The 15,051-nt window shown below is 36.5% G+C and overlaps 1 non-coding gene across 1 annotated transcript; it reads left to right on the forward strand.

Moving 5' to 3' along the window:
• The first annotated feature begins 9,836 nt into the window (after positions 1 to 9,836).
• On the forward strand, positions 9,837 to 9,909 carry TRNAE-CUC. The gene has a single exon. It is a non-coding gene; the product is annotated as a tRNA-Glu (tRNA).
• Positions 9,910 to 15,051: the final 5,142 nt, after the last annotated feature.

Consider the following 15,051-nt stretch of genomic DNA (forward strand, 5'->3'; position numbering starts at 1 on the left):
CCCACATTATCACATTTAGCCCTATTAATGTTGCGTTGCGAATTGCATGATTAGCGTTAACCCCCTAATTTGGCACCACACGGTTTTGGACTTTGGTGCTTAAAGTGCAATCATGCATAAGAAAGGGGAGTTTATTGCATGAAAAAAATTTGAATAAAAAAGAGAGATCGATATAGTTTGGAACTTTGGATGTGTCTCCGATGAGTAATCTTTAAAATTTCATGCGTTATGGCATAATTTTTACAATTCGCATGAACTTGTGAAACATTGAAGTATTGAACGAATTTTGTTTATGAATTATTTTGTAATGTAAGCTCATCACTCGTATGAGTATGATTTTTAGAATGTTTTCCAATTGATGGAACACTGAAAATTGAATAACATCTTTATGAATTTGAAAAATCATATAAAAAATTTGATTCATTATTTTTTTGTTCCTTCAATTTGAGAAATGTATAAAAATCTTTATTTGAGGAAGAAAAATTTTTCAAAAGAAAATAAAAACATGCGATTTTAGTGAAAAATTGTTTGTTATAAAAATCATGGTTTTTTTTTTTTTTTTTTTTAAATTATAGAGTATAATATTTAGGAAATCAGAGCATGAATTACGGAGTTCCGTTTCATGTAAAATCAAGCTACATGAAGAAGTAATAAGATGTGACTTGCACTTTCTCACTTGGATATGTTATTTATTGCATAAATGATCCATCCAACGACTGTGGCCGACTAAGTGTTTGGTCATTTGACTAAGAGAAAAGTAGCAAATGTCAAATGGTTTTGGAATCTATTTTGCAAACAAATTACAAAAGGCAGATAATATATTAGCATAAATAAACAATATTACATTAAAGATGATTTTCGAACAAACTTTGTGAAGTATGCGAATATGCAGAAAATGTAGAATTGAGGTATTGCTCGAACGACTCTTGCATTTTATTCAAGTTTGCATGTCTTCAAGTCCTCTCATAGTTGGTGAACGCCGGCAGGCAGCGTGATAAACCCCCACAATGCACACATGGTTTATATATCGTACCAAATCATATTAAACATAGTATTATTGGTCCATTTCCTTTTCAAAGGATAGCAGTCTGATTTTTCACACATTTGTTTTGAGCACGTGTCGTCGTGTTGGATTTTTGATTCATTCAAAATTGGATTGCAAACAAAAAACATGATTTTATAACACACAAAAATCCAATCAATGACACGATGATAGTGATCACATGCAGTAGATAGACTATACGGCACTTGCTTCATAGTTTACATCATACAATTGCTAATCGTCACGTTTCATATACACAAAAAAAGACCAGAGACCAGATCACAAGGCTATGAATATGCACAAGTAAGAATGGCAAACAGGAGATAGGGCAAGTCGCCGCGACCCAGCAGTACTGCCGGAGATTGAAAAAAGGGGGAAGCCGCACCCAGCTTTTGGGCTCCCCCGTCCCCACCCGTCTATAGGATTGTGCAGCACAAGTCTATAGGCGTTCTTATTCTGATTTTGCTGCGGACTGTACATTCTATTTAGTCAAAAATTCCGTTTATACTCTTATATAATGTGGATGAGCATCTCTTCCAATTCCCCATTGTTTTTCTTTGAAAAAAATGATGTGTGTGTTAGTGGCAGCGGTAGAGAAAAACCACCAAGTACTTCAAATCTGTTCAATATCTGCGGTATTTTTCTAAATTGGCTGCTGCATCAGCATTGACAATCAATCATTCACAGCTTTAAAATTTTAAAACAACACACTGTAATAAAACATTCAACAAACAGAGGCACGTAGTCCTCTTAGTCTGTTTGTTCCTCTTTTTTTAATGTTCTGGGTCAGAAATTCTATTAGCCACAGTCCAATACATACGGCATTACTATTCAACCTACCTAGCTCTCTCAATCTCAGTCCACAATCATTGCCTATATAAATAAGTTCTCTCCACTTTAGAGCAAAAGCTCTTTTGCTAACTAAAAGTAGTTAGAACTTAGAAATTAAACACCATGTCATCATCTCCAAAGAGATTGTTAATGGGATTTGCTATCTTTGTGCTTCTGCTTTTGGGAATGGCTTCAGTGGGAAGTTGCAGCAGGCCTTTGAAGAATTTGAAGGAAATGGAAATAAAAAGCTTGATGGAGGCTAAGCTTCCCAGAGGGCCAGTACCTCCTTCAGGACCTTCTCGGTGTCACAACAAGCTCAGCCCCACCAAGAACACCCAGCTTTTTACCCAAGATTATGTCATCTGCCCATGATAACCATCATGTACATATGCAAAAATTAGCTAGGAAAATGTAACACTACTACTTCTCTCAGTAAGTTCTTTCCATTTTTTTGTCGATCATCATAGGAAGATATATAACTCAACCCAAAGTCATTTATTCCTCATTCTTTGTAATGTCTTTCGGGGCACTCACTGTTTGAACTGTCCATATATTAGAATTTCACATAGAAAGTAAAGGGAAATAATTTTCTATCCCCTTGTGTAATTTCTTGTTAACTTATAACAAGCTGTTGTCAGTGGTATGGTAATGCTAGCAATTAATATGTTTTCCCAGAAGAAGAAGAAGGAAAAGAATTAGTAATAGTGGTAGTAGTCATCTTCTGCCTGCAGGTAGAATAGTTTGAAAAGAGAATGCAAAGCAGTTCTCTTGATTTCAATACAAGATAATGCTCTCAATACTCTGTTTAACTCACGTTGGCTACTATTCTTCTTTGTGTGAGCACGGAGCAGTGAACAAGAAATCCGTGTAAATGCCAAATTGATCAAATGCATGAGTGGAAAACTTGGAAGTATGTAGCCCTCCTATATTTGAATCTTGCTTTAGTTAGTAAGGATGTAATTAACAGAAAGCTTATGTCTTAGTTCAAAACATCAGAAGAGCAATTGATCGAAAAAGAATGTAGTCCTTAATTTTGACTATGTTTTTTTTTTTTTTTTTAATCGAGATCACACGGTATGTCAGAACGCTTCCTCCCCCCTGGCCACCAAGAATATATTGGGATTTAACTCCAATAGGCGTCGGCGGGATTCAAACCCAGGTGTGGGGGTTCCACACCAGCTGGAGGCTCTTACCAACTCGACCACCTGTGCTAATTCTCTTCCAAACTTTCCCTCCTTGCTCAAGCTAGTTTAATTGCCGTCTACTATTTTGAGAAACCTATATATTCAGATTGATCACTGAAGAATACTAATGCAATTCTGAATAGGAAACTCCACCCCGGCCATCTAAAACTAAATCTACCCATCAGCAGCAAAAGATGGCATCATTAAAGACAAACTAGGCAGGCTTTGAAGCATGCTATATACTATAGGAAAGCTCAGAAACCTAGCTTGACAATTACAACATTTATAACAGAAAAAGATAAAGAAGAGGAAGACAACCAAGCATTTAAAAGCCAAATACAATATTACATAGCATCACTTATTCATCAAAGGAGAGACACACCAAGGGATAATCATCTGAAACATATTTAGAGAACCTAAAATCCATTTCAGAATTTTTGATGAAAAAAAAAAACGACCATACCATGCCATCAAATGCAGATAGCAAGAAAGAAGAGCATTATCTACCACCAAATACTTAACTGGACTCAGACATATATAGTACCATCTGTAAGAGCTAGCTAACCAAAGAGGATATCCTTAAGCGAAACCAAGTTTGGAACAAAGAGCCTAGTAATTTCTATGTCCCGCGGCATACCAACGACCTCAATCCTCTCCTCTCTCCTTGTTCCAGGGGTCTAAGCAATCAAACTATAAGGCTCTGTCATAAATAATTTTCCTTGTGTAAATTTCAACGGCTGTAGTTCACTCGATTGTCTAACTTCAAACTCTTTGGCCGGTCCAAGACTCCTTAACACCGTAATCCTTCATCACCCAAACACCACAAACAGCACGATCATCCTCCTTAAAATCAGTTAGGGAGAGACAGCCTCCCAAGACTACCAGCTTTTTAAAGTGATGCAAACTAGATTCTCTCACAGCAGAAACCTGAAACTCCTGGAACAGCGCGCTCGTTTTCAATGTCGAATGCATGAATCGAATAATTCCACTAACGATCAAACCAATTAAGGTAACCATTCAAATAAATCATCATGTGTAGCTGCGAACAAGGATCCCAACAAAGATCCTTACTACTCCCAATGCTTCTCCAACTCTTCGAGCCAATAGTCAAAACCATTGCCTTCGATTCATCAGATCCTGTGGCTGAATGCATAATAACAAGTAGTTTATACACACAAGTGATGGGACTAAACCCAAACCCATAAGCACGTACCGCTTCACGCTTTTTCACGTTCTTGAGTCTTGGAAGAGCTAAGGTCTCACCAGTAATGGGATGCAAAAGATAAAAAGCGTAAAAGTTAGACCATGTTTTACCCTTGGAGCGAAAATGGCGTATGCAGAGGAGGCCATTGCATAAACCGAAGATATGAAGCATCGGATCGATCAGCATTAGCAGGCTTAGGCACCCTCAGTGAGAGGCCGTCCGGGCTCGAGGCCTTTTCAATATCGAATATAAACAAGCCATGCGGGATATGGCGGCTATCCATCAGAAAGCAAGAAGAAGTTTGAGAAAACAAGAGGTTCTCATATATAGGCAAAATGAAATTCAAAAGATTGAATTTGGCGCATAGAATACTACTACTACATGCATGAACCCAATTAAAAACAATGAGAGACAAAACAGAATTGATTATACCCGTAAAGATCGAGAAGATAAACAGTTTCCACTAAGACTGAGAGGAGGTTTTTACACACTGTGACATAAAAACTTGGAATTTTCCACTCAAATTTAATCGGTTGGAAACTCAATTGGGCTCTCACCGCTGTAGCTCCTCAATACAGGCCCATTAGAGCAACTCCAACAGCTTCCCCATATTTTAATTTTTCTCTATTTTAGGGAAAAATAAGCCTCTTTTGCTCCAACAGATTCCCTATAACTATCCCTATTTTAGGGGAAGTGAGGAAAGAGAAAACCAAATTCCCTATATTTACAGCAATCTCTAAAAATTTAAGGAAGAATATGGAGATTTTAGAGATTGCTGTAAAATAGGGAATCTGTTGGAGTTGGAGAAGAAAAATATGCTAAAGCTTTGACTTTTGCTTCCCTATTATACAAAAATGATAGGGAAGCTGTTGGTGTTGCTCTTACAGCAATTGCAAAACAATTTAAGGGCACGTTTACTTACTTGGAATAAGAGGGAATGATTACGGAGTAAAAACATTCCTACGTTTACTAACACATAAAGGAATCGGAATGATTCCGGGTAAAAGAATTCATGCGTTTACTAACACATGAAGAAATCGGAATGGATGTAGGTCTCACCTCCTTATCAGGAATCGATTCCTGAATACTCAGGAATTTGATTACGAAGGGGGGAGATCGGTTTAGGAATCAATCCTCTGGAATCAATACCGATTCCTTTCTTCTCTCATTCCACTTGTCTCCGATTCATGATTATTTTCTATTCCAATTAAGTAAACATGCCATAAAGGAGAATTTTTGATCCCTTAGTGAAAAGACACGAAGAGAGTGCAAATTAATTTGTTTTGTTACTGTTGGTATCACTTATATTACATACCGCCAAACATAAGCAACAACCTCGTAGGTGGCCCCCGCGACATGGTTAGTCCCTCCTACAACATGCCTCTGGTAGACCTACACCCGAGCTACCTCGTTGTGGTGGAGGTCGGCCGGTATCTTGCCAGGAGGCCACCCTCCCATGCTCTCCAAGAGGCTTCAAGACAAGCAAATATGTGTATTGTGTCCCACATCGGAAATATAAAATAGAATGGGATTTCCTTTAGCTATAAAAGGAAGTCCTCCCCTTCTTAGAAGAGGGGGGAAGATTTAGAAACTACTCGGTGCACCCGGAATGACTTTCCGGGTTCCGCTGCCTTTCTTACTTCCCGGTGGTCAATATGGCAGCTCCCATCCCGGGGCCTTACCAGGGTCATGCTCAATCAGCCCAGATCCTTAACCAATCTCGGTACCCAGAACTATCTCGGTCAAGCACCTCACACAAGTATATTGATTATTGATTATTGATAAGGAGTTTACCTGATGGCCACGTCAAATTCTACATCTTACTATACTTACAAATGTTATTGGCAAATGAAAATTGCAGTTGACTTATCCGTGTCTCAGTGAGCACACATATATAGCCCATTGGTACATGTCTTATGATAAATATATATGATTTACTATAGCTGAAATTGATGCCGCATTAATTATCAAATAGCTATTTCACACACAAACTAGCTCATTTGTTAGTCATTTGCCTACTCTAAACATTCATGCCTACAATTAAGCGTCAATATCAGGCTCTACATATTGTTAATCGTATGTTTTATTATATATACAAGAACAAGTTGCTAACTTCTCACTTATTTTTGAGGAGGTATACTCACCCAATAGGGCATCTTCTTATATGAGCAAGCTCAAGCAATTTATTGACCACCACTCATCGATTGAATGAAACGTCATGCTTGGACAACTCCAACATAATTTGGTACTTATATGTTGATTCCAATTTCAATCTACTCCAAATCGGCATAAGATAAGTCACAATATCTTCTTTTTACGCTCTTTTAAATTTGAGCTAATGCAAAGCTTTACATGCTTCAAATAACGATTTCTATAATCTAAGCATGCCTACAAAGTATGATAGTTTCGATATCATATCCGTTTATGTCTACGTGTTAATGCTTAATTTAATTGCCTGCCAATTAAAATTACTACATGCGGCACTAAATAAGTGTAAAATGTGGCACTTAAAATCCTCCCCCCGAGCGAGGTACCCCAACGGGGTTAGGAGACTTACAGGCCCTCATTCAACTCCAATGGATTAAGGAGGCTCAAGCCCTCATGTGACCCTACCGGGTTACGAATCTCAAGCCCTCACACTACCCCATTGGGTACCAAAGTCACCAAGCCCTCACTCTACCCCATCGGGTACCAGAGGCACCAAGCCCTCTCACTACCCAGCCTGGTACCAAAGACCGGGCCCTCCAACGGGTACCAAAGTTGCTGTACACGAGGCCTACAGGCCCTCATAACTCCTCTACTCTAGCGAGGTATCCCAACGGGATAACTAAATGGTAGCTCCATTACATAAGCCAAGGTCCAGTCTCTTGCATCAAAATCCTCGCCCGGAGCGCTGTACCCAGGGGGTAAGCCAAGGTCCAGTCCCTTACTTTTGAGTCATCTCACCTCTTGAACGTTCTCTACACTTGGGGAACTTATACATACCACTTATCACAAGTGGAGGTAGCACCCGACCGGGGCTATCATTGAGCTTCACGCTCATACTTTTTTGCTATGGTCTATCAATGGAAATATTGAAATTTTTCGCCTATTGTTGATCGCAACAATTAAATTCCTTTTACATCCCATTAATAAGACCATAGGACAAAGCTCATACAACCTATCACCCGCTCGACACGAGTGAACTCAAGTCCAAACTTCAATTTTACTAACTACATAACTTGGGGGGACTCGGCGAGTAACCACACTCCCGATCCTAACATGTGCATCAAATGCATACAACATATACATATCATTATGTATGCGTCATCGCGTTCATCACACATCTATGCATCATATACATTTAGTATGCTATCACAACCACATACATTCTAGACTTATACGTCGTATGTCAACACTACATAATACATGCATACACACAATGTATAACATGCATCTCATACAAACATTTATGCACCTCGATGCATTTGACTCAAACATCACTTAGATTGCCCTAGTGCAATCAATATGCTATTTTGTATACTCTTTATCTTCTTACAGGTACTAGTTTGACAATGGGCCCCGTGGCACCAACCTTCCATGGAATCTTTACAAGACCCGAAGAGTCCCTTCTTGCTTACGCAGTTGGGGGACTAGTTTGGGTATGGCGTTTAACAGGGTCGTCACTCATACTTTGCGGCATCATATTTAAACTCCCCAACCAAGAAGTGTCTCTTACTCGGGGACTTGGGGGACTTGTTGATATTACTTATATTACATACCGCCAAGCATAAGCAACAACCTCGTAGGTGGCCCCCGCGACATGGTTAGTCCCGCCTACAACATGCCTTCGGTAGACCTACACCCAAGCTACCTCGCTGTGGTGGAGGTCGGCCGGTATCTTGCCAGGAGGCCACCCTCCCATGCTCTCCAAGAGGCTTCAAGAGAAGCAAATATGTGTATTGTGTCCCACATCGGAAATATAGAATAGAATGGGACTTCCTTTAGCTATAAAAGGAAGTCCTCCTAGAAGAGGGGGGGGGGGGGGGGGATCCATGATCCTCATACTTGTATTACTATAAAGGCTACTTAGCCTCACTCATAGTGGAATCTCTAAGTGGACGTAGCCTTGCCTCAAGGGCAAGGTAGTGAACCACTATACATGCTTGTGTCACTCTCTCTCTCTCTCTCTCTCTCTCTCTCTCTCTCTCTCTCTCTCTCTCTCTCTCTCTCTCTCTCTCTCTCTCCATCATGCTTCATACTTAGTTCCCGTTCCGTATTCTCACACAGAAACAGTTACTGTTCTTAATTGTTTGAGCAGTGAACACCAGATTAAATATGTAAATTCCAATTGGCCGGTACCTTAGGACAATCCTTTCTTTATCCTAAAACTTATATTATCTGCCCCTAATAACCATCTTAGGAAAAGCACTGTTACTTCTCTCTTTTTTCTTTCATAGAAAGATATATATAACAATGTATTAGGATTCCAGATTGAAGGTAGAGGGCAATTTCCAATCCACTTTATAATTTCATGTTAACTTATAACAAGATGTTATGCTAATAGCTAGCAAGTAATGTATTCTCCATTCTTGGCCAAGAAGAAGTGTCAGTAGTAGTTATCTTTAGCTTGAAGGCAGAGTACTTTGAAAAGAGAATGCAAAAGGCTATTTTGAATTCACTTATGTCATTGGAAAACACCAGTCGAAGACTCGAAGTAATGACTTTTAGAGAAATAAAACACAATTGAATTTCTAGATAGAAGATAACAATTTCCAAGACAAACCATGATTCTACAAACGACCGAAGAGTGGAGTAAAGGTTTATCAAATTTGACTCTTTCCCTCTCCACTGGAAACTTTGTGGCCTGGCCTTTATCTTAGGCTCCGAGTACCATAACCTGTCAATAATAAAGGACCATATAGCAGTTGCAATAGTTTTTTTTTTTTTTTAGGACAGTTGCAATAGTTTTTTATTTGCACACCAAATATAGAAAATGATTGAATTTTATTTCTAAGACTCTCAATTTCGCAAACCAAATAAGGCCGTAGTTGCTATCATGGTGTTGTTCTTCATACCCAATAAATTTTTAATTCTGTAACTCTTTTAGTTGCTCATACACCCCCAATCTATTTCCAATCCATATATTATTTATTTATCCGAATAATTATGTGATCTAAATGAGAAATCTATCCACAGATATTAAAAGTGAATTGGGATAGTTTGTTGTCAACTACCCCAAGCCCCAGCCTGTGATTATGATGCATCTACAACCTTGGTTGTTTTAGTGCTGATTTCCTCACTATCAATCATCTTCAGGCATTTATGATTTATGATGCTATATATAGAAACCTTTGTAGTATATATGTATATGCATTTTAAATTCAGTAAAAATGACATATCAAGATTCCCTAAATTATTCTTGAATCTGCCAACAATTGTTCTTCTGTGTTCTCAGCTATGAACATTTGCTCACCAACTATAAGAGCGTTGAAGGCTTTAAGTTGAAAGGGAAACCATACCAGGGAAATTCAACCCCTCGCTTAAAACAAAAGATAATAAGATAAGTTATTAAGGCCAATTTATTATCAACAACTCCGTTGTAGTCTAGTTGGTTAGGATATTCGGCTCTCACCCGAAAGACCCGGGTTCAAGTCCCGGCAACGGAAATTTTTTTCCTGTTTCTGTTTTTTGTTTTCTTCAGAGCAAGCGAAAAAGCTCAATGGACCCTTCATTATGAGTTTGTGACTGCAATTTTTATTTTTTTCACAGCAAGCCAAAATATCAATGGACCGACCTTCTTCTTTTTTTAACATGAAACGAAACAATTAAAAAGCTTTATCAATGAACCCTTTTCATTATGGAGTTTATGACTACAATTGGCGGCCATAATTCATTGGAGACTAAATTATGGGGACGAGTGTCGATTATATATAGAGAGATGTTGAATTGTTGATTAATTGGTACCTGCCGTTGCCAGTTGGTGTGTTTTGTAGTTTAGTTAAATCTGGTATATAGTACTTCACCCACTCTTTTTTTTTGTTTTATTTTCCTACTTAAACGACTAATGGTTTCCACTTTACACTTCTTAATCAGCAGCTATTAACAGGGAAAGAGTTATGATCAAGAAGAAGAAAGCGAGTCCAATTTTTAAAAAGCTGTAACAAAAAAAAAAACACAAGAAGAAGAAGAAAGCGAGATCTGATCGAGAAAGACAAGAGGGCATAGTTTCCTGCATGTGTTGTTAATGAAACTGTAAACTAGTATGTATAATCTGCTTAGTTGGACCTAAATGTGACATAATGAACAACAAATTTAGATTTTTCATGTTGTGAGAAAAGTTATTGCGCCTAGGGGATAAACTGCTTGGAATTAATTAGTGGTGTGAAAAAAAAAATTATTGCTTGTGATGTAGATGACTTTAGAATAATTCTTTTAGGAATATAATATTACGATTCAAACTTTTACTTTCAATTCCTGAGCAAAGCACAATCGTACGTAAGAGTGAAACCCTAAATCTAAGTAATGCACATACAACTTAGAATCTTGGATAGGAAAACTAAAACATAATTAAGGGAATACACAAATAGACAATTACGCGTGGTGTATTTGTAATTTTCTCATGTTAGATATGTCATACGGACTACCTAGCTAGTCAGGTAATGTTTGGTCAAACTAAAACCACTAATTTTGAGTAACATGAAAATCCATTGTTCATAATTTGAAGCAATCATATTTTATTGTTTGTGAAAAATCAAAGCCTTTGAGCTAGGTTAACACTAGTAAATAGTAATTCGGAAAGGAGGCGATTCAAAGTTTGTTGAGACTAGATTAATAAATTGGGATGTTGATGCTTTTGTAAATATAATAATTGTTTTGACGGTTGAATTGGGATCATTAAATTCCTATATATACAGTATGGAGTATGGACCATACATTAATTAGATGAGATATCCCAATACCAGATATGTGATAGATAGATATCTTCGCATAGTTACACAGACAAACAGATGCTCATTAATTGTTTACCATATATATTAGAAGTACTTTTGGATACAATAGTTTGCTTTTACATGTATGTATACTGACGGTTCTGATCGATGGATTTCGAAGGAGCAGCCACTTTATAACTAACTAGGTAGTGAGAACTGAGAAGAGATCAACGTAAAGTTGAACCTTTCTGGATATGTAGACCCAACAAACACCAAGAAAAAGAAGTTAGTTAATGACTGATATATGGTAGTTGGTGGGGTTGTGTTTAGGAGGCCAGGAGGGGGTTTGGTACGTACTACAGTTTCAACACCAACACCCAGCAATAAAGTTTCTATTATTTTTTAAACCAACAAAGACAAAGTCTTGTCCCACTTCAGAAAGAAAAAGATCAAAAGAGTATGATGCATTTTGTGGACAGCATGATATGATTGATATGCAGTTTACTTTTAATCATGCATATTAGCATATATTAATTTAATCTTGATGTTCTGGGTCTCATACGTAGAAATGAGAGCGTACGTAGTTTGATCATCGCTCTTCATTCGCGGAACCTATATAAAGATACAGAACTTGGCAGGGTTCAGGTGGTCGATCTGTTCTTGTTTCTGATTTAACATTTTAAAACAGAGTACGTGATGAATTCTCCATTACCTTACCTTATCCATCGGGATTATAATCTTACATTATCTATATGTATATAAGCTTCATTTTAGTCCACAACACTAAGTATCGACAGTCAGACACAAAAATCTACCTGCTTGCATTTGATTGATGCTTCTGTATGTCCAACAAAGATCGATGGAGGAATATTCAGTACTGGTATGCTCTAATTCAATGGGGACTTTAGGAACGCACGCAGCTATTTAGGATCGCTTGTATAACACACAGGTCTAGCTCTTCTCTCTTGGTGCATAACCGGAAAGTCAAACACACCTCTTTAACATTTTGAAGAGACCGATTTAGTAGCTAGCTAGCAGATACTATATCTAATTGTAATATATTTCTTCATCGAGACTCGATCCAACCATCATCCTATATGGTGGACTATTAGTAACTAAGTAGCATAGGATAAGTTTTCACCAAAGAGAAGCGATTCTCCAGTAATTGTCAGCAGAACAAAATTGCACCAGACCAGTAATTAGCACAGCGGTTGGGAGATAAATCGACCTGCGGCCAACTACAAAGCAAGAGGTAAAAAGGTTGGTGATCGATTAAAAGCCATATTCTACCCACGAACGATTCAGCACTTCTTCTTGAATTGTGTTTAGCAGACAAGTTTCTATGCTATGAAGTTGATCAATATCATCGAGACTCGATCTGTTTGTTACTTTGTTTAATTATATTCCTCGAACCGGATCAGAAGTTCTTAGCAAAGAAAAAAAATTAGTTCTGTTACCTAATGCTTTGTGTTTGTAATTATGATCACTCTGATCTTTTTTGTAATTTTACATATAACAAGGAAAACAAAATACAAAAAACCCAAGTCCATACAGAACTCGAATAGGAAACCAAAATGAAATACGACAAGCTAACCTCAGCCGCAAGCTAAAGTGAAATATTCCATCTACTTCCACTTAAAGATCAAGGGTTTGGAAAAGTACGTATAACTTCAAGTATTGTTTCTTTGTTTCTTTCTTGCTTATATTTAATTAGGCAAGATGCAATCAGCTGGGTTCGAATCAAATTAAGGTACTATTTCTTTGTTTCTTTCTTGCTGTGTGTACTACATATATTGATATATAACAGTACGTTGTTGATGTTGAGGGATTTTCTTTTTCTTTTTCTTTTCTGTTGAAAGAACTTAACTGAGATGTGTGTGTGTGTGTGTGTACACAGCTAGATACATGTCAAATATGAAAAGATCTATATATCCATCAAGAATCCAAGATTCAAGAACCTACATTAGTACTGTAACAAGATAGTGACTATCTGCAGGAGATCGACTTTGTCCTCAGTGATAATTAAGCAAGTCATTTGTCAAGTTCGATGTCCAATTAATATCCTGGGTTCGAATCAAATTAATATATCTAAGAGAATAGGACATCAAATGATCGAACCCTGAATATGCATACATATCTTTCTTTGTTTTTGTTAAAGAACATTTTGTTTTGTTTTGGTTTTTTTTTTTTGGTTTCTGGGCCTGAGCTTTTATTCTGGCTCTCAAGTAAATTTAAAGAGTTGAACCGGCCGGGCTAGCTCATTCCAGCTGCTCCCCAAATTAGGGTTCTAAATTAAGGTGAGTAAAATGGGGATATATACTATGATTATTTGTTTGTCTCCATGTCTTACATACAATTTTCAAGATATCACATTATATATATATATATATATATATATATATATATTCTAGGTTTCGTTTCCAGTAAAGTAAGTAAGTAATCTCAATCGTGTCACTACATATATAGTTATTATTAGTTAGGGTTTAAGAGATACAAAATTAATGATCACAACTCGAATGTACAACTACTGTACGGAGAATTCTTGGGTACCTTGGTGTTTGCCATACCCTCATTTTGTTCAATATTTTGGACCATTGGATTAGTAATATATCCAATGGTTCAAAATATTTAACAAATTGGTAACTTGTTTAGCCCTTAGCCTTTCTAATTTTTTTGGTAACACAAACTACTAATTGAATTGAAAACAATAAAGATGGTGAAAACAATAAAGTCAATTAATGTTTGATTATCAATTGACAATTGACAATTATGATTTTTCCTTTTTCAAAAAAAATTAAAAGAACCTTATATCCTAGGTTCACCTAATTACTTTTAGTTAAATAGTCTATATTACTAATTAATTTTATTATTAGTGAACTAATGCTTGTTATTAATGGACAATTACACAATTGAAAATTACGTTTTTTCCTTATTAAAAACGAAAACCTTCTAACCTAAGTTCGCAAAATTAGTATTAGTTAAGTATCTTTATTACCAATTAATTATATCATTAGTAGTTTCCTTAACAAAATATAATTCTTTTTACATGAATTTTACGACAACGACAATAACTAGTGTAAAAATAAATAATATTTGTTTTAAATGTAGTCAAATGAGAACCTACTTTAGGACTTATTTACTCAAATGAGAATCTACTTTACTCTAATGAGAACATATTACAATTACCACTTTTAGGACTTAATTACTCAAATGAGAACCCACTTTTCTCTAACGAAGACCTTATTTACTTTAATGCAGTTTTTTCTAATTACCACATGTGTCCTCAAAGTGGTTACATGAGTCCTCAAAGTGGTAACTATTATATAAAATAGAACATGTATGAATCTTTATGTTTTTATCACTAGTGAAATTATTACTACAATGACTACACATTTTATCACAACCCACAACACTTGATGTAAAAGCGGTAACTTTTATTCTATTTGTAGTCATTACTTCACCTAAACTAATGTACTAATTTATAGACAATTTAACAAGTATGACAACAAATTTGTTGTCAGAGTGGTAAATCTTTATGTTTTTATCATTAATGAAATGATTACTACAATGACTACACATTTTACCACAATCACAACAACTGATGTAAAAGCGGTAACTTTTGTCCTATTTATAGTAATTACTCAAACTAAACTAATGTACTAATTTATGGATAATTTAACAAGTGCAACAACAAATTTGTTGTCAAAGTGGTAAATCTTTATATTTTTATCATTAATGGAATAATTACTCAATGACTACATATTTTACCATAACTTGTAACTATTGGTGTAAAAGCAGTAACTTTTGTTCTCATTGTAGTAATTACTTCAAAAACTATACATTTTACAAGATTACCGACCATTTTATAATTCCGACAAC

The sequence above is a fragment of the Rosa chinensis genome, chromosome 4 (assembly GCF_002994745.2).
Source record: "Rosa chinensis cultivar Old Blush chromosome 4, RchiOBHm-V2, whole genome shotgun sequence".
Classification (NCBI taxonomy): Eukaryota; Viridiplantae; Streptophyta; class Magnoliopsida; order Rosales; family Rosaceae; genus Rosa; species Rosa chinensis.